The 25,058-nt window shown below is 35.2% G+C and overlaps 1 protein-coding gene across 4 annotated transcripts in view; it reads right to left on the reverse strand.

Annotated features, from left to right (window-relative positions):
• Nucleotides 1-25,058, reverse strand: part of LOC116585046 (cytochrome c oxidase subunit 7B2, mitochondrial) — a 156,655-nt gene that overhangs the window by 41,601 nt on the left and 89,996 nt on the right. For 2 of the 4 annotated variants that reach the window (XM_032334218.1, XM_032334217.1), the window contains exon 1: nt 2,887-2,995. The exons of the other annotated variants lie outside the window; for them this stretch is intronic. The gene's annotated coding sequence lies outside the window, so the exon portion shown is untranslated. Of the gene's footprint in view, nt 1-2,886; nt 2,996-25,058 lie in introns of those variants that run through there. 4 annotated transcript variants of the gene reach the window in all.

Raw genomic sequence — 25,058 nt, forward strand, 5'->3', positions numbered from 1 at the left:
GTAAACCATATGGCTAACTGAAAGAAAAGATAGAGGCAAAAGCAAGTAAAAAAGTCCTCAGAGGACAGTGATCTTCATGTTCCATAAACAATAAAGAGGCCAGTGAGGTTGGGTGAAGTAAACAGGAGAGAAAGGAGGTTGAAATTAGAGAGGAAGTAAAAGAGAAGACCAGATAGGGATTTATAAGCCATTTTAAAGATTTGGCCTACCTCTGACTGAGACAGGCAGCTAACAAAGAGTAGTGAGCAAGGAAAGACAACTTCAAATTGTCATTTCAAAATATGACTGCTGTGCAGAAAGAAGCTATGGAGGAATAAGGGGGAAGGAAGGAGGTTCCTTTTAAATCCAAGCAATAACTAATTGTGGCTTAGAGCAGGACAGTAGCGATGAAAGTGGTGAGAAGTGGCAGAATTATGGATATACTTTCAAAGTAGAGCTAACAGGATTTCCTGATTGGAATGTGGGGATGATGATAAAAAGAATCAAGGATGATTCCACGTTTTGCCGGCTGCAGCAAGTGAAAGTGTGGCATCCACAGGGAAGGGGCTGGGAGTATGTCAGGAAAAGAGCAAGAATTTGGTTTTGGATATGTTAGGTTTGAGAAGACCACTAGTTATCTAAATAAAAATCCTGAGTAAACATTCAGACATGTAGGTTGGGAGTACAAAAGAAAGGCTGGGCTAGAGGTAGAAATTAGGGAGTCATTAACACATTGATGGTAGGGCGCCTGGGTGGCTCAGTGGGTTAAACCTCTGCCTTCTGCTCAGGTCATGATCCCAGGGTCCTGGGATTGAGCCCCACATCGGGCTCTCTGCTCAGCAGGGAGCCTGCTTCCCCCCCACAACCCCCCACCTGCCTCTCTGCGTACTTGTGCTCTCTGTCTGTCAAATAAATAAATAAAATCTTAAAAAAAAAAAAAAACCACATTGATGGTATTTTACCTAGCTCTGCAGTAGCAACAACTCTATTCCCCAAATCTCACTGGGCTGCAACAAGAAATATTTATTTCTCACTCACATTACTTCTTAGTTGCTATTTGGGCTTCATGTTGCGTATACTGTTTTTGTTTTCTTATTCCAGCAACCCGCCTGAAGGAAGAATCTCTTTCTGGGATATACCAGTCTTGTTTTATATGAAAAAATAAGAGCAAGAGTATTAATAAATAAAGCTTCTGTTAAGACCTGGCAAACTGTCATTTCCATGCACATTTCATTGGTCTAACCTGATCAATCATATGATTAAGCCCAAGAAAGGGGTAGTGACATAACTCTACCTATAAGGAGGCACGGGTCAGTGTTAGTCACACAGAAAGAGGGAAAGTGTGAAATCTTGTTACAGAGACACAGAATGAACGAATGAGTGCAATGTTATAATCTATCGCAGATACATAATTGTATTTAAAGCCCCAAGACTTGGGGCGCCTGGGTGGCTCAGTGGGTTAAGCCGCTGCCTTCGGCTCAGGTCATGATCTCAGAGTCCTGGGATCGAGTCCCGCATCGGGCTCTCTGCTCGGCAGAGAGCCTGCTTCCCTCTCTCTCTCTCTGCCTGCCTCTCCATCTACTTGTGATTTCTCTCTGTCAAATAAATAAATAAAATCTTTAAAAAAAAAAAAAAGCCCCAAGACTAAATGAGATCATCAAATAAGTGAGTATGGAAAAAGAAGAGAAATTATCAAAGACTGAGTCCTAGATCACTCTATCCTTAGAATGTTAACCACATGAGGAAAAACGGTAAATGAGACTGAGAAAAAGCTACCAGTGAAAAAGAAAAGAGGGAAAGTGTAGTCAACTGAAAGCCAGCTACAGAAAAAATTTCAAGGAAACAACAACTATTTGTATCAGGTATCAATGATAAGTTAATGTGAACTGAAAAATGACCAGTGAATTTAGCAATATGGGAAGACTCTGGACTTAAGGAAATTTCACTGGAGAAAGAGAGAGCAATAGCCTGAATTCAATGGTTTTAAGAAAAATAGAAGAAGTACAACTGGATGCAGTCAGTACAGATAATGTATGAGAAATTCCGCTTCTAGCAAAGAGCAGATCTGATGACAGTGCATTAGAGACTCAGTCAGCCTCACCTACTAGAGACAAAACCAGAGCTACCCTGGTTTCTGCCCATCTCAAGGCTTGTTTTTTTTTTTTGTTTGTTTGTTTGTTTGTTTTGTTTTGTTTGTTTATTTTTTATTATGTTCATTTTCTGATGTAGTGTTCAATGATTCATTAGTTGTGTATAACACCCCGTGCTCATCATCACAACATGTGCCCTCCTTAATATCCATCACCTGGCAAGCCTTCTTTTCAATCCTTTCCTACATATTCCATGTTTGACTTAGTTCTTTTTTCACTACTAAGCTAATTATAAATTATAATCTATTACCATAAGTGGGGTATATGAAAAACCTAGGGATTGATCTATTGTGTTATCTGTTTTACTGCGAACTGAAATCAAAAGATGAGAGACTATTTGTGTGGAATATTATGACCATATTTAGGATATGTGGTAAACCTATGACTAATAGACCCAACAAAAACAATACAGGTATGAAAACAAAATCAAAATCAAAACAAGTACTTTGGAGACTGGAAATTGTTACTTTTGTAAAACTGATAAAGCCTAATATAGTTGAACGATAGCCAGGTAGCTAGCTGATCTCTTAGAAATTCATATCAGAAACCTAATGCTTACCAATGACTGAGAAAAATTGCAGTGGCAGTTGGAAGGTCAGTCTTAGTGAGAAAGAATCCCTGACTATACCATCACTTCCATGCTCACCCTACTCTGCCACTCTATAAACAAGCTCCCTATGAATAAATCCTGCGTTGACAAAGGAAGGAGAATGACTGTACCTATGAAGTGGGTTATCCTATCTACCTGTTTACTTACAGCCTTCTTGAAGCAAGGTCTTGCTGGTGAAAATCCACACATGCTGGGCCCATTTCATAAGCTCAATTTACATTTTGTTTGCAGATGATATGAACCAAACTCAAATTAGCTTAAGAAAAAGAAAAAAAAAAAAGAAAAAGATATGGAGATATTTTCTTAACTGGAAAGGTTGGGGGGGGTACCTACATCAGATTATCAAGTAATCAAGCATTATCAATTCTCTGAATTTGTTAGCTTTACTTCTCTCTTTACTACTTCCTCATTCTTTTCCACTAAAGGCCTCTCTTTGGCAGAGGACATCACTGAGACAGTATCATGAACTTATCTTCTATTTCCCAGTGTCAGTATATGATATTTCATCAAAAGCTTCTAACTCACTCATCTTAGGTTATATACTCATCCCAATTAAGCCAGACTTCAGTAATGTTACAATCCAGTTCTTTTGGTGAATAGCGGTGCTAGCAGAACCTCATGTGTTAGGAAAGGGGCAAAGTACAAAGAAGAGGGTACTATTATTAGCAAAACGCGTATGAGGTAGACAAAAATCAAACTGTGCATTATGAAAAAAGTACTATTTTGTAAAAGATGAAGTACAACACAAATTTAGCCTTAGATAATAGTAAAAACTGAAAATCCTTAGAGAAATAAAAGAAGCTATGATTATTGAAAACCAAGTGAATAGAATTCTCAACCTCAGGATGGTCCTGTTATAAGAGCATATAAGCCTCAGGACTCAATGTATGCTTTACCAACCAATGTTGACTACTTAGCTTTATCTTTACTATCTGGAGGAGCTGTTCATAAACACCATTATGTTTATAAAATATTAAAGGTCATCAGTCATTAGCTCCTTCATCTCAAAGGGATGGTTGATACTGATTATCTTTAAATTCATACAAGTTACTTTCTTATTTATTTATTAGCTAATAGTATTAATTAAGGAGAAAAATTATCATAACATAGTATGTTCACAGCACATGAAAAGAATCTGGCATCAAATTGCAAGGAAAAAGAAATGTAAATGGATGGTGATAAACTTTAAAAATCTATTTCATTACATTGAGTTTTAAAAATCTATTTCAATGGCATTAAAAATCAGCAGGTAAAACAAAAACTTTTATCACTCTATCTCATTGCCTGTGCAGTTGTCTTGACTGATTCCAAAATCAGCAGAACTTCACTCACATGCACATTAAATTAGAAAATGATACCCTGTTAAGGAATGTTATTCCAAGAATGGTATCAACGTGCTGTCAAATGTTTAGACCTAACATACTACTGCTTTCCTGAGAAATGTCTGATCTTGTTGGGAAATGAATACAAAAGAATTCCAGAAAATCTGATCCAGCAAGTTGTGTGGAAATTCCTCAAGTTTCCTTTTTTAAAATTCAGATTTCCTTTTCTCATTCTCAGTTTAATCTTTTTGATTCCACTCATCACTGTATTATACCCAAATTAACATCAATGACAAGCATACTAAGATATTATCAAAGAGAAGGGGGAAGAAAAGCCTTGGAGGGGGTGGATTTTCTTCACCTAACCCAATGAATAGGGTGGAAGATAGACTGCCCATGAGAGAGGAGCCTGTTATCACACAGCAATCCTGTTGAGTAGGAACCAGGGCTCTTCCATCTGTCAATCTGATTAATACTTCCTTCTTCCAAAAACAAAGAAGGAAAATAGAAACAAACAAACAAAAAAAAATTATACCTATTTTTAAGTATTGGTGAGAACAGAAATAATTAATGTAAAGTGCCTACCTAAGTGACTGATGCAGTAAACATTTAGTAGATGAAAGCAATTAGATCTTTTTGAAATTCAAAATAGTTCTTTTTAGCTTTATTTTCACAGTTAAAAGGAAATACACATTCCTTGGAAAAAATGAAAAAATGCAAATGAACAACAACAAAAAGGAGTAAAGATGAAAAACTCTTGAATTCCCACCAACTAGATTACTTAGTCAGAACCAATGGTAAATTTGGGGGATGTTCTGTGTTCAGGTTCTTTGTAACCTGTATTTTTCTTAAAGATATTATTAGAGATACAGAGAGAGAAAGGAGCAGAGAAAGAGGGACAAGCAGACGTTGCACTGAGCATAAAGCCTGACATGAAGTTCGATCTCAGGACCCCAAGATAATGACCTGCACCGAAATCAAGAATCTAGCACTAAACCAGCTAAGCCATCCAGGCACTCCTGTAACCTGTACTTTGTGCATAGTTATATATTTTGCAAATCTTCTCATATCAATATCAACATCATTTTAATTGTAGATACATACCAATGTATGTACACTTGCACAGATACATCCTTTATTTTACCACCCTTCCACTGCTGAGCACTAATGTTGATTCCATTTATTTTCTCAAACACATGATACTGTGATAAGCATAAATTTAGTTAAATATTAGTGTGCTTGTTTATTTTTGAGGAATAAATCCTCTAAGTAAAATTGGTAGCTATAATCACAATCATTTTTCTTATCAATAATAGTCACTTGTTCAATAATTACTGTCTTCCATTTTAGACTGGCAAGTAAATTTTTGAGAGTTTCAGATGTATTTTCTCTTCTCCTTTTCCTATATTACTGAAATAATCTAGTTTAATAATTCTTTCCCTGAGGATGCACTGTCTGGTAGAAAATGGAAGCAGTTAAAGAAGCCTGTCATTTATAAAAAGCCTAAAACCACTGCGGAGATTATGTCAGATATCCTGGAGTGGAAACCAGTAAGGCAGGGATGCCTGGATGGAGAAAGAGAGGTCTTTAAGTCCCTCTGGTAATACAGGCAGTGTTTGGTCTCTTAGGAAGTGGCCAGTCCATGTAGAGTATGGTAACAGAACAACACATCTAAGAAATTTGAATCCTAGCAAAGAACCCCCCCACTTCACATGTAGGATAGCATAGAAAATCCCTAAACTTAAAGCATCTATTGTGGGCTTGGAAAAGATGATGATATTAACAACTATGACAAAGAAAAGAATCAGGCACCATCTTCCATCTTCTAGTCACTGAAAATTCTCCTTGTGTGATTTTAGGAGAGAATAGGGGCCAAACCACTGATAAGGAATTTCCTAGCATAATGCCTGGCACAGTGCAGGCATTCAGTAAAGTACTGGGGGAACATATTAATTATAGCTTTTGGTATACTGAAGAGCCTTTATTGAAGACATAACATCTAGGATGAGAATCCTGGGAGGCAGTGTCTGGAGGAATCTTGATATACGAAGACCTCAGCACCTGCTCAACAGGATTTCATTAAGCTGCAAGAAGGCTAGAGAGGAATTCTGCAATTACTTTCACACCCTGCCTTGGTTCTAATACTCTGTGTTCCTCCCTATTTTTTTTTCTAGGGCTTCAGTCAATTCTAGTTTTAGTAGTTTCTACTTACCCTGTTCCTGATAACCCATGTAATCTCATTTGAAGTGTGTCTTCTTCCTCACTCCATTTCTCTTAAATGGCTTTTAAGTTTTGATGTATATGGCCTATGATCTCCAACTGTTTTTTTTTTTAAATCTCTCTCCCCTGTTTTTTAAAATTCAATAATAACATTTAACATAATTTGACAAATCTTTAAGTGTACCACACAATACATATTTATTTTTTAAATTTTATTTGAGAGAGAGAAAGCACATGCAGGAGGGAAGGTCAGAGGCTGAGGGAGAAGCAGATTCCCCACTGAACAGAGAGCTCAACATGGGGCTCAACCTTAGGACCTTGAGATCACGACCTGAGCTGAAGGAAGACACTTAACCAACTGAGCCAACAAGGTGCCCCAAGTACCATACAATATTATTAAATATGATACCAACTCTTCACCCTACAGCAATCTTGCTTGAAGCTCGGGGTTTCAGAGAATAAGGCTTTCAACAAATTGAGGCAGGTACTTGGACTTAGATTGAGAAAACCATGAACTGAACCCCAGGGAAAGGAAGGTAAAGGGAAAAGTCATAGAATAACACCATAGGACAAACTATCAGATAGGAGAGAAGTCCATAGATTCATAGTTTTACATGTTTGATATCACTGGTCACTTACATTAGGTCCAAATATATTTACCTTAAGAAACTTCTTTAAACATTTTTTAAAGGTTTGATTTAAATTCCAGTTAGTTAAATACAGTATAATCTTAGTTTCATGTGTACAGTATAGTGACTCAATACTTCCATACAACATCAGGGGCTTATACACTGTTTAACCATCACTGTTTAACCAGCACCCATTTAACCATCTCATCCCACCTCCCGTCTGATAACGATCAGTTTGCTTCCTACAGTTAAGAGTCTATTTCTTGGTCGCCACCCTCTATTTTTCTTCCTTTTGCTCACTTGTTCTGTTTCTTAAATTCCACATAAGCACCCTGATGTCGATAGCAGCATTATCTACAATAGCCAAATTATGGAAACAGCCCAAATGTCCATCAACTGATGAATGATAAAGAAAATGTGATGTGGTATTGTTTGTATGTATGTGTGTGTGTGTGTGTGTGTGTAGCGCACATATATAAAATGGAATATTATACAGCCGTAAAAGGAATGAAATCTTGCCATTTGCAAAAATGTGAGTGGAGCCAGAAAGTTTATGCCAGGCAAATAACTGTCAGAAAAAGCCCAATTTAAATCAACAAAAATGTAACCATGGCTATTACATAATGCTTAAAAACTAAATTGAAGGGGCATCTGGATGGCTCAGTCATTTAAATGTCTGATTCTTGATTTCGGCTCAGGTTGTGATCTCAGGGTTGTGAGATCAAGCTTTGCATTAGGTTTATGTTAGCCATGGAGCCCGCTTAAGACTATCTCTCTCCCTCTCCCTCTACCTACCCCTGCTCTCTCTCTTTAAAAACAAAAAACAAAACAATAACAACAACAAAAAAATTAAATTAAAAAGCCAATTTTATTTCTATGATAGACAAAACATTATACATAACAGGATAATATAAGGCAAAAGCTGCCTTTTGAGAGTTCTGGTGACATTTATGTGTCTTGAAAAGATTTATCTTGTTAAACTGGTGCTATTTTTTAATGTCTAGAGCTCACTTGTCAGTTAAAAACCTATATTAAATAAAATGGTTATTTTTAAGGAGTCAGAAACTTGAAAGAAGTTAGAAATTTAAAAAAGAATTTCTAGCCAGCATGCTTCAACCTTAAATAATAATATTAAAATCCTTAGAATCACCAGAATTTATAAAACACCTTTATATATATATATATATACATAATGTTAATATTTATTTATACATATAAACATAAAACACATTATATATAACTAATATGTTCATTTATTTATACATATATGCATATATAAATAAAACTTATTTAAAAAGTCACAAAAAGATAAATATAATTAAAACAAAACTAATAGTAAATTCATATTGTTCCACATTCATAAAATGCTACAGAAAAATAATCAGAAATTTGTGGAAAATAATTTTATCAATCTTAGTGCAAAGGAGAAAACTGTTGATGTAATTCAGTCCATGAACAATTCATGAAACAAAATTGTTTATCCACAGGTTGTAGACTCAGGTGTACAGGCTACCATTTCTAACAAGTACCATGCTTACTCAGCTAGTTTTCCAAGATACCTGCTTGGTCTATTCTCTAATTTGGGTCCTAGGTCACCTCTGGTGTACTCTAACTTCGTATTCGGTTTCTAAACTTCACAGAGTTTTTTTACCAGGAAGCAAAATTAAGTTGAGGTTTAGTTAGGAAAACTTTACAGGACTCCATTTCACGGCCTGTGAATCCAATCAACACTCAAAAATTAGGAGGTTGATTAGCTAGGGTATGGATTATCAAGGCCATTTACTTCTCTTATTTTGATTGCCTCTCCTTTGACTATTCAATTGTCTACCCCTGCGTTCCCACCAGTTAAGATTTGGGTATAGGAAAACCCAAAATAAGCAGTAAACAAGACTAGTGAATCATAGAACATAACAGATCAGTATTGTTTTTCAATTTGTTAATGTTAGTGCTGGTCAAAAACAACCATTACAAAAAAATAAAAATGTCAAAGCAGAAAACAGATTTAAAAAATTGTATTCTCTAGGAATACTGAAATTATTAACTGAATAAAAAGATCCTTTTGAGTTATGTGTCAATTTCACTGATCTACTCCTGTTTATCATTACTATGGAAATCAAAGTGAGTGATATCTGGTAAACATATTATTATCCATGGCATTAATAGTTTCATGACCTTGGAACGCTGAAGAAAACCACATAAAATGCAATGGGATTATACATTTCAACCAACCCAAGAGAAAAAAATAATAAAGTGCACTCAAATGGACTACTAATGCTTCATTCCTCAGTTTTTCCTCCAAACATCAGGCTGAACAAGGGAACATTTACAGTTTTTCAGTGTTTCACTTTTTCCTCTGTAAACCCGGAATTGGTTTCTGTAAACTGGTCAGAGGTACAGTCTTTGGAGAATTACTTTTATAGATCCAATTAAAGTGTATCCTACTAGCATTCTGAAAGTTCAGATTTAGCAAATGTTTCAATGTAGGTGACACTTCTTGAAATTTTAAAAATAACATGAGAAAAGTGAGACTCTCTCTGGAATTGCCACTTAGTAACTAAAGGAAATAAAGGTTACTGTATATTTTCATCAAAAACCTACCTTTACAGGTTTAAAAAAGGCAGCAAAAATATACTGATTTAGACAATGATACAACTTAAAATCAATCACACTTTTACATTGTATAAAGTCTGTAATTTTTATATCTGTCATCTAAGCACATTTTTATGCAATGTCTGCTTCCTGAAACAGGGAGATTTGAGGCAGGAATAGAATGCACAATTTATCTGAGCCAGGTATATTCTTTGTGATTCCATTAACTAACTCAGCAAATGTTTATTAAGCGCTGGTCTAAGGCCAGGCTTTGTAGATAATTCACAGTTTGTACCCTAAATGTATGGGTTTTATTTCATTTGGAGGGGGGACAGAAAAATAGACCCTGTAAAGCCAGACTTCTGAGGTTTTTATTTATACATATTCATACATTTGCAGTGTTCTGAATGACATTTTTTGATCAATGTTTGTTCACTTTGTTTTTAATACATGAATTTATGTACATAGGTTAATCCATTACTTTATTATTGCTATGTCTGTTTTATTGTTGCTCCTTTTTCATTGTCACTACCACTATCCCAGTTCAAGACTGTGCCTTCTCAAAGACAATCAAATGATTGACCCCAAACGATATTTCCTGCCTTTGGAATCCCAACTTTCCATACATTCTATTTTCAGCCCATACCTGTTCTAGTTCCCTATATCCTTTTGGCACTTCCAAGCTCAGTCTCTTACTATTCCAGAGACAAATCTGTCCAGAGAAAGCAACATATTATCAGTCTCTCCTGGGGTCTGCTGAGGTAGACTCTACTGGCTGAGCTCTGAGCAAAGGTCTGATAATCATTTTGAACCATCTTAACCCTCTATTCCGTTGACAAAACCCTTGGATCTTGTTGCTTGTGAATCAAACCCTAGCCTATTCTGATTTTTCCAATTTTCCCAAAACTTCCTTAGTGAGAGTGGAGTTCCATGTGAACACCAGTCCATTTCATAAGGGTACTTCATTTTAGCCTTAGCGACATAATGCCTGCAGCCAGCACTGTATACTAATTAATAACCCAAGTTTTGAACAGAGTTGCAGGAAACATGTAACTCTAATTCTAATGTTAACAAAAATAATATTTTGCACAAAATAGATTTTTAGGTGACGTGATTGAAATTCAGATTTCCACTTATCTCTTTTACTTCACATTGGATAAAACTGTTTAGTGAATACAGTTGGCAGCTTTCTCTGGACTATTTCTGCAGTTAGTTAGTTAGGATCAAGTACTCTCCTTCTTCCAAACTCCCAAAGAGACTGGCATCCCCCAAGATGTCAAAGTGCTGGGCAGCTGATTTTCTAATACTCAACTAGATGGCTAGTGCCTAAGCCCAAACTGTCCACTTCTTGCCATGCAAGGATGTTCTCATATTTGATCTCTCTCCTCAATCCAAATCCTCAATCTCTCTCTCTCTATCCAAACCCTTGGGAGTTCATATTTGCACTCTCACCCATAAAAGGTACTTCTGTAAAAAGAATACAGTCTGTGCTGGTCTCCATTTATATGATTATAAAAAATGAGGAAGGTGTGTCAGTCTAAATAAAAGGCCAGTGTTTGGGTGATGAGTAGAATCCCAGAACCCAAATCATTGTTGGGTTATATTAAGTGGTTTGGGTTATACGTTACATGGGCAGGTCCACTAGTTTAAAGAAGACTGGACAAGGAAATTATGTTCTATGCATAAAACCTTACTTATTGAACAAGTTTCTAGTTTCTTTCAAGAAATGTCAAATAAACGTTGGTTTTATGGAAAGGCCAATGTTGAGAAAATCATGCATAATACAGGATTTCACAAGTTTTTAAAGAATGCCCCCTTCTGGGCACACAACTCTAATAATAAGACAGGGAATCACCCCCCAGGAACATTACTGTCATTTCATACAAATTATTCAAGCAACAAAGAATGAATTACAGTACTGTAATCTATTAGAGATTGCTACTTTGACTTCTCCAAAGGTCAGCCACAAGAGCTTCTAAGCAAAGGATAGGCTGAAAACTAGGCTTGTCACATTTGCAAAGTGTCTCATGCTTGGTATATTTTGTAGAGAAGTTGTGGAAAAGGAAATTGGAGGAATACGAGACTTACGTAAATTATCCCCACAACTATCTGCAGTCAAGTTACTGGAACTTCAGGGATTGATGAGCTGAAAAACTTAGTCCATAAAACTGTGAAGCGATTTTACCTGAGAGGAATTCTGGTAAGACTTAAAAATAGGTTTTCAGAGCTAAATGGTGCCTGGAGAAGTCTACTTTGCACTCCCACATGCATAGGAAGGATTACGTTTAGAAGGTTTGAATCACCTATAATAAAAGAGATGCCATAAACCTCCTTACCAACCAGTAACTATGGCAAATAACTTTACAATACTTTCCATTTTAGACAATCCCAATTGTTCCCTAATCTTAAAATTAAAGAATTGCCCCAATGTCATATAGGGATTCCTTTCAGTCTTGTGAGTCTATGGATTCTAGCATTTAGTAATCTTTGCAAATCCCTGAAGTCAGGTCTCTGAGTAGATTTGGCTGTGCTGGTAATTTCTTCATTGACTATTACTTAATCCCAGAAAAAAAAAATGAGCAAGAAATTTACTGGAAAGAAATGTCATGTAGCCAGATAAAATATCTGGGGTATACTAAATTATTCATTGTTTATCTAAAATTCAAATTTAATTGGGTTTCTTGTATTTTTATTTGTTAAAATTTGGTAACTCTACTTTCTAATAAACTGACCCTAATCTCAATTAGAACTGAAGAGTCTTAACATTGGTAGGAATTTATTTTTTATTATTACTACTTTTTGCATCGGTAGGGAATTCAGAATTACTCTAACTCAAGCTTTTATTATTAAAGTTATAAAATTAACAATGAGACTAAAACACAACCTTTACTTAAGCATTCTAGAAATGTAAATTTTAACCTGGGCTATACCACCAGATTTTCAGTTATTGCAAACTTCTAGCGTGTCCCATCTTTCACTGTGCCTATATCTGCTTTGGGGTAACTTTTTCTACTGGTTCTAAATATGCTATGTGGAGTTAAGATACTCTGTGTTTCAACCACTTTCTACCTATTAGAAAAGATGGAATTGTTTTTAAGTTTACATTTAAGTAAGACCACAGTATGTCTGACTTCTTGCCTTTAAATGTTAAGATCATGACATCTGTACCTTGCTAGAATTCTATCCTACCTTTATTATAGATAAAATTCTCCACTTCTTTTGTTAAATTATAGCTCATTCTGGGCTCTGTTGGCTATTCCTTCATGATACTTTGTGGTTAACTGGCCCTAATTTCAGCTTTTCTCTGGGTCCTTTATTAAAACCTGAGTTCAATTAGTATTCCCTGTCCAGTTACCATGATCCAGTTATCATGCTTTTGAGTTCTCCATTAAATACTTTATTTCATTAGAGTCAATATTTTCAAGATTCCCATCTGTCTTGAGCGAATGTTCCTTTAAGAGTCTCATATCATATAATTATATCTTTACATTTTTCTCCCACTGCCCCCCTCAAATGTTTAATACTTATAAATACAGTATTTGTCTTTATTCTCCTAACTTAAGACCTTTCTTTCTATGTTTCCAGTATGTTCATATCACAACTGTTCTTACTCACTGGGAAAAATAAAGCTGATTTAGTGGACTACATCTTCCACTTTCCAAGAAATATAGTTGTCCACAAAGAAAATAATTATTGCAGTTTTCACCATCCCCTCATTTATTTTTTTATTTATATTTTATTTATTAATGGTCAGTTAGTCACCATATATTACATCATTAGTTTTTGATATAGTGTTCAATGATAGCTGAGTATAACACCGAGTGCTCATCACAACATATGCCATCTCCTCATTTTTATTTTTATTTTTTTTAAATATTTTATTTTATTTTATTTGACAGACAGAGATCACAAGCAGGCAGAGAGGCAGGCAGAGAGAGAGGAGGAAGTAGGCTCTCCCCCCCAGCAGAGAGCCTGAGGCAGGGCTTGATCCCAGGACCCTGGGATCACGACTCAAGCCGAAGGCAGAGGCTTTAACCCACTGAGCCACCCAGATGCCCCCATCCCCTCATTTTTAAAAAAATGCCAGAATGAGATTGTCTAAAGCTATCTTCCTACTGAATCTTGTCTGTGTGCTACTTTTACAGTCTTTCTAAAAAGACTCAAAATCTATGTTAAGTAATGTACTATGGGGTTGTCCATGTGGCTGTCAGTCAAGCATCCAACTCTTGATCCTGGCTCAGGTCTTGATCTCACGGTTGTAAGTTCAAGCCCTATGTTGGCCTCTACACCGGGCATGGAGCCTACTTAAAAAAACATAGATATAGATATAGATATAGATATAGATATAGATATAGATATAGATATCTGTATAGATACACACACACACCCACATACACACACACACACACACACACACACTATGGAAATTATGTGCATGAGGACTTCATTATATGGTTACAAAGTTCTTCCACATCCATTATCTTACTTCATCTGCCTTACAATACTGCAAAGTAAATACATAAAGAATGCTTCCTCCTTTTTCACAGAGACTTAATACTGGTGAAATACTAGATTAAATGACTAACAAATGAGAGATCTAGAATGCCAACTTTTAAAAATTTCAAATCTAGTATTTTAATATCGTTCCTGTATCCCTCCTCTTTTTGTCATTTGGTTCTCTGTTTACAATATCCTCCTTTCCTCCCAGTATTTTCAGCCACTTTGTGGATTTTCATAGATCAGTATATTTTTTTTTTTTTTACATACTGGTATTCCTTTCTGTTTCTATTAGATGTTGCTTTAAAAACAAGAAAAAAACAATAGTTTTCCATGTCTTCATGTAACCTCTAAATATGTGAAGGGATGGTAAGATTCAAGCCCTTTACTAAAATATCTTGAATATCCTTATAATTTCATTACCTGGGGTCCAGGTCTTTTTTTTGTTTGGTCCTTCTTCCTTTACCTCCCTAATCCTTGGCAAACCCCATATGCTTAATCAATATGGACGGGTGTGAGTGCATTCACACATGCATGCACATATCTCAGAGCCACTGTCTATGCTTGTAGGGTTTGCCTCATAAGAAATGCTTGTTTGGTTCAAATTCATCTTATTGTCACTGAGTATTCATCTTACCTTTTTGCTGCTATCTTATGTTACATGGATTCATGCTGGCTTTTAATGCACTGGCCCTAAATATTCCCTTGAAATCTTTTTCCTTTTAGTCATGCTATAATTACAGATAATTATACACCATTTTAATATTTCATGTTCGTATACCCACAAAAAATCACATAACAATAATCATGACTTAGGAAAGGTAAAAATCACAATGCTAATGATTGGCTTTCCATATGATGAAAAAAAAAATAAAAGGAATTTTCTTCTATTATTTCATGTAATTATTGTAAGTTAGTTTTGGTTTTTTGTTCTTTTTAATAAATGTGGACCTAAACTGTGTAGCTCCCCTACCTGATTCAATATTCAATATTCAATTATCATAATAAACATTTGTAAGCCTCATGGTTATAACAAATACACTCCAAAATACCATATAAGTTAAATGCATTAGAAAATTATTCCTGTTCATAAATGGTGAGACTAACTTCTTCAAGTAAAATGAAGTCTCAATTCCAGTCCCTAAAGGGAGCAATGGGCGTGGAGGCACTTATAGGGAAGTTCTATTTCATTTTCAGGCCTATAAGTGGCATGTGTCACTTCTGCTCTCATTCCTCTAGTTGGCCTTTAGTCATACAGCCAATTCTTATCTGCTAGAAAGTTTAGCAAATGCCTACCAGTGTGACCAGAAAAATCAGAACACAGATTTTGGTCAGCAATCAGCAATCACCATAACAACATAATTAGTTGAATCTGAACTTTGAGGTCGATTTAATGACACTTCTTTAGTCATGTGACAAACTTTAAAAAATACTTACTTGTCTAATTCTTTTTTTTTCCCAGTATTCCAAGATTCATTGTTTATGCGCCACACGCAGTGATTCATGCAGTAGGTGCCCTCCTTAACACTCACCACCGGGCTCACCTAATCCCCCACCCCCTCCCCTCCAAATTCTTGGTCTGTCACTCGATATCAAACTCGTAGCATCACAAATTTCAGAACCAGACTTCCATTCTGTTTTCCCCAGTTCATTGGAGAAGCTGCCTTGTGCAAGGTAATATATAAATCTTTTTTCCTTTAGGTGGATCAACCTGGAAAAAGGGATCTGTAATGTCTCTTTAAGTGTGTCCTTCCTGGATGTAATCATCTTTCTCCAAAAATTACTATATGCATAGTTGACTTGAGTGCAAATTGCAGAACATTTATAAAACAATATGTTTCTTTAAGAAAAATGAACTAAGCCCACAAGCTATTTTTTAATAAAAATACCTTAAAAAAGCTTCCTTCTTTAAAGATATGTGTATATAAATTAAAAGCTAAAACTCACACTAGTGAATGATGATGTTATGATAAGGCTCTTTGGCAACGAATGGTTTCATAGATTATATTGCAAGATTCATCACTTTTTTTCTTGTTTTGTGTCGTTTTGGAAAGGTACCAAATAAAGACTTGTAAGATTTGTCAAACCACAAGAAGATCATAACACTTTCCTCTTCTCTCTCACGCATAGGAGTAAAATGAGATTTGTGATCATTAGATTTTTGATATAAATAAAAAATCTATTTCATTGAAAATAAAAACTTGATGGTATCAGAAGAAATTAATATGTAGGTTCTCCTTATATTTTCCATCAATGTCAGCCACCTTCATTCCATCTGACAATAAAAATATATATACAAAATATATACTGAATACAAGACTGGGATTATATCTGACAATTACAATAGCATGTAAAATTGTTGTATTCATGAATATATGTGAAAAAAAAATTACAGCTTGGTATTCAATGTCTTTAATGATATAGTCAAAATGTATCTCATATTCTGTCTTTAAGCCTCATGCATACTTGATTTGTCATTGTAATAAACACTTCATTTTCTCTGGCCTCCAACTGTCTCCCCACTGCCCCCAGTTTTTGGCATAGATTCCCATTCTTTTTCCTATTCCTTTTTCTATGTCATCTATAACCTAATGGACATCTAATTTGTGACCATTTTTCAAAAAAATTCCACCTTGCCTTAAACCCAATTTGAAGTGATCATGTTCTCTGAATTCTCACAGTACATTATTAGAAACTTTTAAAATGACTTACTCTGAATTATAATTAATAGTTATCATAGCTATTACTATATTATAAAAACCTTAAAACCATGATTGGTATATGAATCTTTTTTAATCTTCTGCAATTTCTAGTAAGATATCTTATACACAGTAGGAAACTCAATCGAAATGTTGAAAATACAATTTAATTTCAAAAATATTTAATTTTAAAATAATATTGTTTGCATTAGAATTTTTTTTTTTACTAGAAGAAAATAATCTACTGCATAATGGTAAAGAATTCGTAAGTTTCATAGTATTCACTTGAGTTGAATATTACATATCTCGCTGATTTGTTTATACTGCATACCTGGCTGTGGACTAGAAGTAGACCTATATCAGAGACATCCAGTTAGTAATCAGTTATGCACTCACAATGCCCTGATTGAGATCCTACTTTGAACGCTCTGTAGCTTGTCTGTGAACCTCAGAAATATTTTTCAAATGGGAGTTAGATTCAGGATTTTGCCTCATTTTGGCTTTTAGATTTAGAGTATAGAGAGAAAGAGTGATTCAGTCTTAGCTCAGTATTTTCAGGCAGCAGTTCATGAGTGAGAAGTCAAAACAAGAGACAGACAAAAAGAAAGGGAATAGAGGGCAAGCAACTGAATTTTAAACCTAATTTTACAGACTTGGTGGTTAACTGACATGTTACTCTTCTTTTCTATTCTAAGAAGTCTTTATTTTTTGTCTATTCTAAAAAGTACTTTATTTTTAAAATATTTAAAATATGGTTGACACACTATGTTACATTAGTTTCAGGTGTACAGTATGTATTCAACAACTCCCAACCTTACACTATGCTTATAAGTATAGCTACCATGTCATCATACAATGGTATTACAATAGCATTGACTGCATCCCTATTTTGTTTGCACTGTGGATGGATGGCTGATAAAAAGAATTAGAAAGGAACTAACATGTGCAATATTTACCAATCTGCTAAATGATGTGCATGGATTACTTTACTCAATTCTAACAACAATTTGTGATACAGGTAGAATCATCATCCCTCTTCCTACTGATGAAGAAGATGAGAATCTGGGGATTTAAGTACAGCTATAGGGTCAAAAGCCAAGCCAGTTCACATTTCAGGCCATCAGTTTCCCAAGTCTATGACCTCTCCACTATAACTTGCTGAATAAACTCCAGTATGACCTGAATATTGACATTTCACTGTACTTTTTCCCCCCTTATTCTCTCTGACATTCTTTAATTGGATAACTTTAATTGGCCATCTAACTACTGGCTCTAAACATTCTGAATAATTACATAATGAAAGCATAATCCTAGGTCACAGAGTAAATAGAACTTTCTGAAATACTTTCCCCTCTTGAGGAAACATGATTAAGTTAAAGCAAAAATAGCCCGAAGAGGCTTGGAGTCTGGTTGCAAAGTCAGGCTCAGTGAAATTTGAAGAAACCAGGAGATGGGGGGAAAGCCTCAAACTGGGGCAGCTGAAAAAAAGCTAGATTTTCTAATCATCTCAGGAGATCAGAGTGTTGGTATTGAGAAGAGTTGGAGGGTCGCCCTATTGCGACCCTCTTCAAACACATTTTTCTCTCTGAGCTTCAGAAGTTGCTTTGTATATGAGATATCTGAATAACTCTTTGAACCTACGCATTTCTCAGCAGAACTTAGAAAATGAGCTGATTAGAAATTTAAATTTCAGAAACACTCAAAATTGCAAAGAGGAATTTTTTTACCAAAATACTGTACAGTGGCTTCTTGTGAGTCTTATCATGCCCTTGTTACAAAGGTAACTACACTGTTATATATGCCAGAATGGACTGCTGAAAACATCCGGAATAGCTAGGCAAGTGAGAATGAGTAAAGAGAAAAATCATATGTCAATTCTCAAATATTCAATGACCCTGTATATACTTAGCAACCACTACTGAATTAACTATCTTATAATCCTTTGCACATCTGGCAGAAGGTAGGAAAGGTCAGTTTGTCAAAGTTTTTTATTAGAGGTCCACTAGTTCAGAATATTGCACCGAACCCTGTAAAAAATACAGAACACAGAAGACAGATTCTTAGACTTTAAGCACCTTTAAATGTAATGAAAAACTATATAAGTATACGGAATGTGCTTATAATTACAATCAGTGCCTTTTGACATGGCATACATCTGTATTGTTATCTATAGGAAATGTACCACAGATGGCATATTTGTTTTATCTGTGCCATTAACACAGAACTCTGTTCTGTGATATTTCAGACTTGCCAATGTTTCAGAAAGTACCCACTTTAATTACTCCTTTGACTGCCTTTCTTCCCCAGTACTGTAAATGTCAAGAATGAAGGGATCACTATTTCTACTTATTAATGAATATACGGTGCTATATATGTTACAGGTGCTTGAAAACTATTTTTTAATGAATGACTCAATAAATACAATACTTTCAGTCATGTTGACATGTTCACAGTCACCCTAAATTTGGCCCTTTTTAAAACAAAGCCTTAAAAAAAGAAACATGTTAGCATCTCTAGGCTGACAAGAGATAAAAGTTTCTTGTGTAGCAGGGATTATTAAGTGACTAATTTTCATAGAAAAGAACTGTAAAATGAAGGTAAATTTTATTTGGAGAACTTCCCAATCCCCCTTTACTCACCAGAAGTCCTTTTTGTGTTACCACTTCAGGGTCACACTACATTCATTATTTCTACATATGTGTTTTAAGCACCTGTGCTAAAGGCTGGAAGTAGAATTGCTAACTAACATCTCACTCCAAGAAACTCACAATCTTGAGGCACAGAAATCAATAAAAGTAATGAATAAAAATTACAAACCATGGTTAAATACTAAAATACTACCGTAAAGCAGAATGGTACCAGGAAATCCTGATCTAGTCCCAAAGAGGGATTAGGACAATAAAGGCCAAATTCCAGACCTTTCCATTAACTGCCTTCATTTCCACAGGCAGTTGTACCATTTCTGCAAGGTATTACTACTACTAGGTACTCAGACTGAAATAACCCTCTATCTAATCCAATGACTTGGTTTTTACCAACACATAATAGCAGTTAGGCAGTATGTCTTGGAAAGTAGTCCAACCTAAGGTATAAGTTAAAAATTGAGAATTATTATAGTTGAAGCCTAGGCTTTATGCATATTAAAGTTAGATCTACTGTCTTATGCTGATTTTGCTCACTTAAAACATACCTCTGAGCTTCATACTTGGTTGGTTCTAGTTGAAGCTTTTATAATCTGAATTCAACTCAAATACGGACTTTCAATTAATTATTTTTTAACCAAGTGCCATACAAATTCAGGAGGAAGTCATGAGGTAAAAATGATAAGACACACTTCAAAAGATGCACCAGAATGTATTCAGTCACTCTTATCGAAGAAAAGAATATTAGACAGCAGAGATCATTCCTTCTGACAGAAGAAACGTGAACTCTATTTGGCAGCAAAATTCTTTTAAGTATTCAGTGAATCCCAAATTAACCTTAAATATTTAACTCTATGTGGTATAGCCTGTGCATGAATCAGGACACAACACAATAAGGAGGGTGATCACATGGAGCAGTGTTTTCAAAGATACAGGAACTCAATTTGGAATACACAGACCTAATGGTACCATTTACTTTTTTATATTAAGCAGATCATTTCATCCCTCCAAGCATCAAGTTCCCTAATCTCGGATATGTGGACAATTCCCATACCACATCTCAAGAAGGAGAGTCAAACTGAATACTGAGTATAAACTGCATAAACTCTGAAGTGTTATTCAAGTGTGTATGTTGAAAATAATCATTGTCACAAATATTTATGATCAATGTCAAGTACTTGGAATTACAATGGAATACTGAAAGAGTCTTTGCTGATTAACTGTATTATAAAATAAGCCTAGGAAAGAGAAATAATTTCTATGTCTCTCTTACATTGCCAAAATGGCTGCTAAGTCTTTAATACACTTGAAGACCTCAATTTGTTCAATTGCTTTTAATAAAAAATATGGGAACTTCTGTTCTGAAGGAGATGCCACTAACATGAAATGGATCCCTTCCACAAAACCAACATGGGATATGTTTCAAAAGTGAGATGGTATGACTGAAAGTGCCCAGAAAATAACATAAAAACTACAAGGTGCCTATGGGGAGACAAAAAATAACTTAAAGAGGGTAGAGATGAGGAGAAGACTATGGTACATAGTGTAGGGAGAATATCTATTTGTGTATTTTTTTCTCCCTCACACGACCTAGATGAATATTTTTTCACTCACTGTCACAGACAGAAAAGCAATAGCACCATGCCAACATAGCACAGAACAGTAAAATTAAGTATATTAAAAAAAGCAAAATGAAATTTCATTAAAATAAATACCTTCCTTTACCAAAACATAAAATGTCCTAGACAATTATGTTTTCATAATTGTATCAAGTTTTAAAAAAGCACAAATTAATATCTATCTCATATACATTCCTACAGAGAAAGAAATGATGCTGTCACCTTATTTCATAGGCCTAGCAAAAATCCAGACTCAAACTTACAGGAGAGTATTCACAAATATAAACATAAATAGTAAGATAACTGAATACACTAATAAATAAAAAAATAATAGAGATCAGGCGCCTGGGTGGCTCAGTTGGTTAAGCATAAGCAACTGGCTTCTGCTCAGGTCATGATCCTGGAGTCCCAGGATCCAGTTCTGCATCAGGCTCCCTGCTCAGCAGGGAGTCTGCTTCTCCCTCTGACCCGACACCCATCATGTTCTCTCTCTCTCTCTCTCTCTCTCAAATAAATAAAATCTTAAAAAAAATAAGAGATCAAAAGAGACCCACTTTTACTTTTACATAACAAAAACAAAATAAAAATTAGACGATCAGCAAATTAGTTTTCTCTAACCCATCAGAGAATGAAGTTTCATAAAACAAGTAATCCAAAATCAGGAAGGGAACAGGTGCCCATAGGTGAAACAAGAACAGCACTTGCTTACCTAGTACAAATATTACCATATGCCATACATGCTAGTAAGATTTTCAGCTAGAAATATTTAAATAATTTCTAAAGGCTGAGTATAGGTCAGTGTTAGGAGTGTGCAGCCCCTGAGGGCCTACAGAAATAGAGATGCTTCATGCTGTTAGAGGCTTTTGCTCCAGGAAACCCACTCAATACAAACTGAGAAGCCAGGGAAATTCCTGAAAGAACTTACTCCGTAGTACTAGCTAGGAGAAAACAGAAGCCATTTAAAAATTCTATCCAGATGTATCAAGAGCCTTTATCTTCAGAGGGAGATTAAAACAACAACAATAATAAAAACTGTAGACAGATTGAGCCAGTGGAAACCCACGACAGCTGGAAGAAAGAACTGTAGCCAACAACAAAACTCCATCACCTGCATTACGACCCCTCAGGAGGAAAAAAAAAAAAAAAAGCCTTAATCTACAGAGGAAAGGACAATAAAACTAAAACATCAGGTACTGGTGCAAAGATAGTGTAGCTAGAGGATGGCAACAGGATTTGAGGGTTGCTGGGGGGAGGGGGTTTGGGAGAAGGGGGTGGGATTATGGACAATGGGGAGGGTATGTGCTTTGGTGAGTGCTGTGAAGTGTGTAAACCTGGTGATTCACAGACCTGTACCCCTGGGGATAAAAATATATGTTTATAAAAAATAAAAAATTAAAAAAAAAAAAGAAAAAGAAGTCTTTCTCTGAGGTCTGGAATGAGATGACAGTATGTGCTATCTCCAGGATTACATCAAAAGAAGGTGCAAGAAGAACTGTGGAGACCACACCCCATATAATCAAGTTCACAGTGCAGTCTAAAACAGACTTAATCAAATAAAAGAAGATCGCCAGTTTGCCTAATCGTCTCTACCATGCTACAAAGACGGAGTAAAATAACACTGGAATACAGAACAACTCCTGACTAGATTAAAACAAACTACAGCTTAGCAGAAGGAAGAGTGTGTTAATTTCTAGGCATACGAGCATACCAAAAAAAAAAAAAAAAAAAAAAAAAAAAGTAACTGTTGAAATAAACAATAACAATATAGTATGTGTTTTAATATATATGTACAAGTAAAATCCATGATAAAAATGGCACAAGGGATGGAAGAAAGGAACTGAGAATATATGTTCATAAGGTCCTCATGCTACATATGAAGTGGCATACTATATTTGAAGATGGATATAAATTATTTTTAAATGTATACTATAAATATTAGAAGGAAGGGAGGGACGAAGTGTGGGGAAGGGAGGGGAGACGAGAGACTGAGTTTTTTCTCCTTAAAATCAAGAAAAAGACAAACATAATCTTCTCTTACCACTCCTACATTGTATTGAAAGTATAGCCAATGCAAAAGGACAAGAATAGCAAAAGGCATACAGATTATAAAGGGACAAATAAAACTACCTCAGTTCATAAATAACATGAATGTCTATGGGAAAATCCCAGAGAATATAAAAATAAATGTCTTATTAAATGACTTCAAGATTGCAGGATAAAGGTCAATATATAAAAGTGAACTGAGTATCCATATAGCATTAATGAACAACTGAAATTTTAAAACAAAATCCCATTTGTAATAGCACCAAAAATATTTATATATAAATTAACCAAATATATGTATTAGGCTGGTTATCCAGAGAAACATAACTAATAATGTGAGAGAAAGAGAGAGAGTGAGTGTGTGTGTGTGTGTGTCTATAAAGTGGAGCCTTGAACAAAACCAGAGTTAGGATTGTTGACCACCCACCCCGTGCAGTTGAAATCTGTCTGTAACTTCTGACTCCCTCAAAATTTAACTACTGCTCCCTGCTCAGCAGTGCTCTGCTTGTCTGCTTCTCCCTCTGACCCTATGACCTTCCCCCTCTTAAGCTCTTCTCTTTCAAATAAATATTTTTTTAAAATTAACTACTAATAGCCTATTATTGACCAGAAAGTTTACTGATAAGCAATTACCATATATTTCATGTTACATGTATTATATACTATATTCTTACAATAAAGAAAAAATAAAATTGTATTAAGAAAATCATAAGGAAGAGAACATATATTTATAATATTGTTCCACATTTATTAAAAAATTCCATATATAAATGGACCCACACAGTTCAAATCCATGTTGCTTAAGGGTTGTTCTTTATATACTAACACATACAGAGAAAGAGAGATTGACTGACTTTAAGTAACTAGCTCACTCCTTTGTAGAAGCTCGCAAGTCCAAAATGTGCATACTAAGCTGGCAGGCTGTAGACCCAGACAAGAGCTGATGCTGTAGCTCAACTCTGAAGGTAGTCGGAGGACATAATTCCCTCCTCCTTGGGGAACCTCAGTCTTTTTTCTCTTAAGGACATCAACTGATTAAATGAAGCCCATCCACACTATGGAGGGTAATCTGCTTTCATCAAAGTGTAATGATTTAAATGTTAATATTATCAGGGCACCTGGGTGGCTCAGTTGGTTAAGCCACTGTCTTTGGTTCAGGTTATGATCAGTGGGGAATCTGCTTCTCCTCCCTTTCCCCCTTCCTCCCACCACCCACACTCAGGCTCTCTTGCTCTCTCTCTCAAATAAATGAATAAAATCTTTAAAAAAATTTTAATGTTAACATTATTTAAAAAAAATACCTTCACCATCACATTCAGACAGGAGTTTGGTGAAGTATCTGGATACTGTGGCCTAGCCAAGTTAACAAATAAAATTAACCATCACAATCCATATATTAAAAACTCTAAAATACTAAGGAAAGCTATCAAAGATCTAAATTAATAAAGAAGTACACCATGTACATGTATTGGAAGATTCAACATATATGTCTTATTCTATATAAGTTCTATCCAAATTGATCAACAAATTCAACAGAATCACAACTAAATCACAGCAAGCATTTTTATGGATTTTTCCAAACTGATTCTAATTCAAATGGAAAGACAAAGTAACTAGACTAACCAAACAATCCTGAAGAACAAGGTTAGAAGACTCACATTCTCCATTTCAAAACTTACTATAAAAAGCTAAAGAAATTATGGCAATATGGTATTGGGGAAAAGATACAGATTAGTGGAGAACAGAAAGCTGGAAGTAAACTCAGATGAATACAGCCAATGGATTTTTGATAAAGGTGCGAAAGAAAAGTAATAAAAACAGCATGGTCTTTTTAACAACTATTGCTGGAACAGTCAAACATCCCTATTTATGAACCTCAACATGCAGGTCATGCTTATTCAAAAATTAACTCATAATAAGTCAATAAATGCAAAATATTAAAATTTCTAGAAGAAAACATGTAAGAATATGTAAGAATTCAGGTTTGGTAATAAGTATTTTTATATGACACTAAGAAATATACAGAAAAAAAAACTTGGTAATTAGGACTCCATTAAAA

This window comes from Mustela erminea, chromosome 2 (assembly GCF_009829155.1).
Source record: "Mustela erminea isolate mMusErm1 chromosome 2, mMusErm1.Pri, whole genome shotgun sequence".
NCBI lineage: Eukaryota > Metazoa > Chordata > Mammalia > Carnivora > Mustelidae > Mustela > Mustela erminea.